The sequence below is a fragment of the Limulus polyphemus genome, unplaced genomic scaffold (assembly GCF_000517525.1).
Source record: "Limulus polyphemus unplaced genomic scaffold, Limulus_polyphemus-2.1.2 Scaffold1571, whole genome shotgun sequence".
Classification (NCBI taxonomy): domain Eukaryota; kingdom Metazoa; phylum Arthropoda; class Merostomata; order Xiphosura; family Limulidae; genus Limulus; species Limulus polyphemus.
The window spans coordinates 1-4,808 of NW_013667181.1; positions in this window are offsets into that span (position 1 = coordinate 1).

The window sequence follows — 4,808 nt, forward strand, 5'->3', positions numbered from 1 at the left end:
TGTAGATACCTTGGACAGTCCATAACTGAAGATACAATTAAAGCAAGCACACCCCTCTACTATGCAGGATGCAATGGCCAGAGCACTTGATTTCGAATCCTACATGTGACATTCCGAATAAAATGTGGTCTAGACTTGGTGTAGACCTACTTCAATTGTCCAACACTTACCAATAACAATGGTATGGCTTGTCGTCAATAAACACAGGAGATGTTGGAGCAATAGGAATAGATTTTCAATGACTTTGAGGACCTAATGATTTTCCAGGATATTCAGTGCTGAAAGTTCTTTTACAAAATTCTATAACTTTCCAAGGTTTTCATAACCTGTATGAATTCTTTTTATCTCTTGGGCTTATATCTTGGTATACAGAAGAAGAGCTTGCTTTAGTTGTAATGGCTAAGAATGTTAGAGTATTTTAGTGATCTTCTGATATTTTATCTAATAAAAACACCTTAGGTGTGAAAAAAGGTGCGACTTAAAGGAATGAAATCAAAATTGGTGGTCAAACTTATAGCACTGATAAGAATTTTACAACAACTATTATTTCATTAGTTAGCCAGTCCACATTTTTTGTCCAACTCAGGGCATGATGGTGAGTTAAACAAAATACCTGGCCTAACTAACTAATGAATCAATATTTGCTGTAAAATTCTTATCAATGCAATAAGTATAGCTACCAGTTTGGCTACCATTTTGGATTTAATTTGTGCACTCAATCCATTTTTGGCCATACCTTTTTTTTCACCCCTAAGGTGTTTTTGATTAGATATCGTGTTGTTTTGTCAATACACACCAACAAACCACAGCAAGTAAAAAAGTGACACTCAATAGTAACCAACATTAACTTTTGGATCTCAACCCTATTATTAGGAACAGATCTTTACTTTACAGAACCAACCAGGGTCTTTAAAAGATATGGTGGTAGTTTTTCTTCTCCAAAACAGTGTTAATAACTTCCTTTATAGTAACACCATGGAATCTAGATTAACAATTTCTTGTCATCACCTGCATGCACTCAGTACAGTCGTATCAAGCATCATTATTTACATTAATTGTTAAGTTAATATCATGTGATGCTAAATGCTTTAATTATGAGAAGTTCATAAAATGTAGCAAATTTGTGCTAGTTGGCAATGAATAATAACTGTCCATCCATATGATTCTTTTGAAAACTAGAGCTAAAAACTGCTAATCTAGTTTGCTTGGCCTAACCAACACTTATGTGTTTGTATGTGCTTTCACCCCTATAGTTTTGCTTCTCTAAATCAGCAGTCTTTAACCCAAAATTCAAAAACTAAAAATGGTCTACCTTTATTCTTAGGTGAACCTGTAGTAAAAATTTCAGACCAATAGGTCACATAATTTTTTGCTCAGGCGTGTGCAAAAATTTTGGTCAAAAGTGAGCAGTTTTTGTTGAATAGCTTTTCACATGTGGCTTATATTTAGACCTAATCTGACACCTAATCATGGGTTGTAAAGATCTATCAGTGTAACAAATTTGAAAGCAATCCACAAAAGTTAAGTACATTTTTCTATCAAATAAAGTTTCTGTACTTTCTGTGCAAAGAAAAAAAAATGAAGAAATTTAATCAAAATTGAAGATTTGATATCACGTGCATTTCCGAATGGATTACCTTGAAATTTGAGATGTGAAGGGTCCAGTATTGCATATCCACTAAAAATATGTGATAGTTTAGATTATTATAGTTCAAGCTACAGAAAGTGGAGGATTGCTAAATTATCACTTCTGTTAATAACACACAGTGTGTTCTGCAGGTTGTTTTGGCCGCTTGACACACAACCACCTGTCTTGATTGTTAAAAAACAAAAAAGGCTACAAAGTGATTTGGTTTTTCCACATATCTTCCCAAACAGCTACTAAGAAACTTCTCAGAAGAATGTTGAGCACCCAAACCATCTTTTCACACACATCACCATCATGTTGTAGAGCAATCTGTGGGTTCACTAATGGTTGGTGCAGTTCCATATAGCCTTCATCTTATTTTTTGGCATAAAAACAAAAACTTGAAACCAATTTACAGACTTTGTAGAACAAATATTACTTACCTTTACATGACAAGTCAAAATTGTTGTAACTTATCCTTAAAAAGGATATTAATTTGAGATGCAAAAACCAAAAATTATATTTTCACTCAAATAAAAACTGCATTTACATTAAAAACTTTCTGAACTCCTTTAAAACAAGAAACAGAAATGCCCAAAAATATTTTTACAACTGGATCCATGATTAATTTGAGCATGAAATCCTAATAATGGATGGATGATCAAAAGGATTTATGCCCTGTTGCTGCAAGAAAACAATTTGCTTGACTTCCATCATATCTTCTATATCTATAATGGATTTGCTTGCTGGTTACCCACCCATTGTGTCTTTCACATTTTAGATACACAAACTATGTTTTTTAACAATTTAGTTCTTTGGTTTCCAATCAACCAATTTTTCATTTGTCCTTTTCAAAGATTTTTTCAGAAGTGACTTTGCCTAACTTCTTAAAATTTGCACCAAAAACTTTTGGCATTTATAAATACAAAAATTTGTTTCCATTGCAACTTAGAGGAAATGTTTTAGAACAGTGTTAAGAAAATAAAGCAAGCAAAGGTTAAACCAGATCAAGCTTGTTTTTTAACTGCACAAAGAAGTTACAAATTACTGTTGAGTTTTGATTGATCAAATTTTCTTGGATTTGTTATTCAGTTGACATGGTAAACCTTAGGTGCTACCTCAAGGATAAATTTATTAATCATTGTTAAGTCAGGCTGTGGTCTCTGAAGTGGAAGCCAAATCAATAGGTTAAGGTTAAAAGTAACTACACTGTGAGAATGTGGTCTCACTAAAGGTAGAATTGTAGTATACTGCCCTCTGATGGAATATATGAATCACTTAGCCTATTTCTTAAACTAATACTTTTCACAAAATATTCAAGTTTATTCTTGATCATTTCCCTACCCAAATTAACATTTTTGACGTCACTGTCTCTTTATATGACTGCCTTTTACACACTGACTTATACAGGAAATCTACTTATAGACCACAATACCTTCATTACATCCACATTAAACAGAATATCACCTTTGTTAAAGAGGTCATAAAGATACCAAAATTGAGTCAAACTGAAAAAGTTAACAACACTTAATGAAAGACCCTGCCTTAATGGTGTAACACTAACGAATCGAACAGAAATCCTCTTGTTATTACCTATCACTTTAAACTGAGAAACATTTGTGTATTATGTAAAAACATTTCCATTTACAACAACTAAATGATCCCCTACGACATATTTTCCTAAAGTTTGTGTTGTCCACTTCTTCATCTCTTTGTTCCACTATACGAATGGAAGGTCTTAGGATAAGACAATACTGGATTATACACAAAGAATGGAAACTTATATTGAGCTGAGGTGGATAGGGGCAGGGGAACAAAATGTAGAGATTAAAGGTACATGTAGAAATGTAGTTTTTATCAGAAGGATGTACAGGTTTAAAGTTAATTTCTGGTGGTTATTTGATAGACGAAAGTTTATAATTTTTGTGACCAGGTGTTTCTGAGATTTTCCCACTTTTTTCATGAAATAAGACTCACAGAAAGGAAATTGGGTGGAGAATAGTGAAGTTTACATACATATATTAAAATGGAAATAAGATTTTGGCCTCGTTCTATGTTACCATAGACAGAAAAGTTGTGGAAGACCAGTGAGGTTCACTACAGTTAGAGCATAATGTATTTTCAGTTTGGTCAGAACAAGTGTTTACATTTGTGTTCCCACAATATCGGACCCATTTAGCTATGCAGAATGCATCTCCATTGTGTTGCTAAACAGTTATAAGAATCAGTGAGTTATAGGTTTGGAAAGGAATTTGCTGGTTCTAGTTTGTGATGAATAAATCAGGGAGAGAAGTTATATTTGATGATAAAGTAATTTTTGTTTTGTATTAGTTTGACATTAGCAGGTGGGGACGAGTTGTCCTGTTTTAAATCATTCAACTCTTTCAATGTAGGTTAAATCCTTGAATTTGTAGTTTGTACTCATATAGTGTTGCATTTTGAGAGGTTGAATAAGGCCATGGTTGCAATGATTTGGCATAGTCTTTTGGGTGGGTATTCTTAATACATAGGTTACCCTTGTGTAATCCTCATACGTTGTTAAAAACTATGTTGGGTAAGAGGTTTCGTAGTTCTGACATGATTTGTGGATAGTAGAAGAAAGACATAAATGACAGCCCAGTCCAATGAGACAGGATGTGTAACACAAATAATTCACATACAATGGAAGAATACACAATGTCCAGGCACATACAGTTGTTGATCAGTAGAAGTGTGTATGATACAGTAATAGCATGTACAGTTGTTGATCAGTAGAAGTGTGTATGATACAGTAATAGCACGTACATTTGTCGATCAGTAGAAGTGTGTATGATACAGTAATAGCATGTACATTTGTTGATCAGTAGAAGTGTGTATGATGCAGTAATAGCATGTACATTTGTTGATCAGTAGAAGTGTGTATTATACAGTAATAGCATGTACATTTGTTGATCAGTAGAAGTGTGTATTATACAGTAATAGCACGTACATTTGTTGATCAGTAGAAGTGTGTATTATACAGTAATAGCATGTACAGTTGTTGATCAGTAGAAGTGTATGATGCAGTAATAGCATGTACAGTTGTTGATCAGTAGAAGTGTGTATGATGCAGTAATAGCACGTAAGGTTGTTGATCAGTAGAAGTGTGCATGATGCAGTAATAGCACGTAAGGTTGTTGATCAGTAGAAGTGTGTATGATGC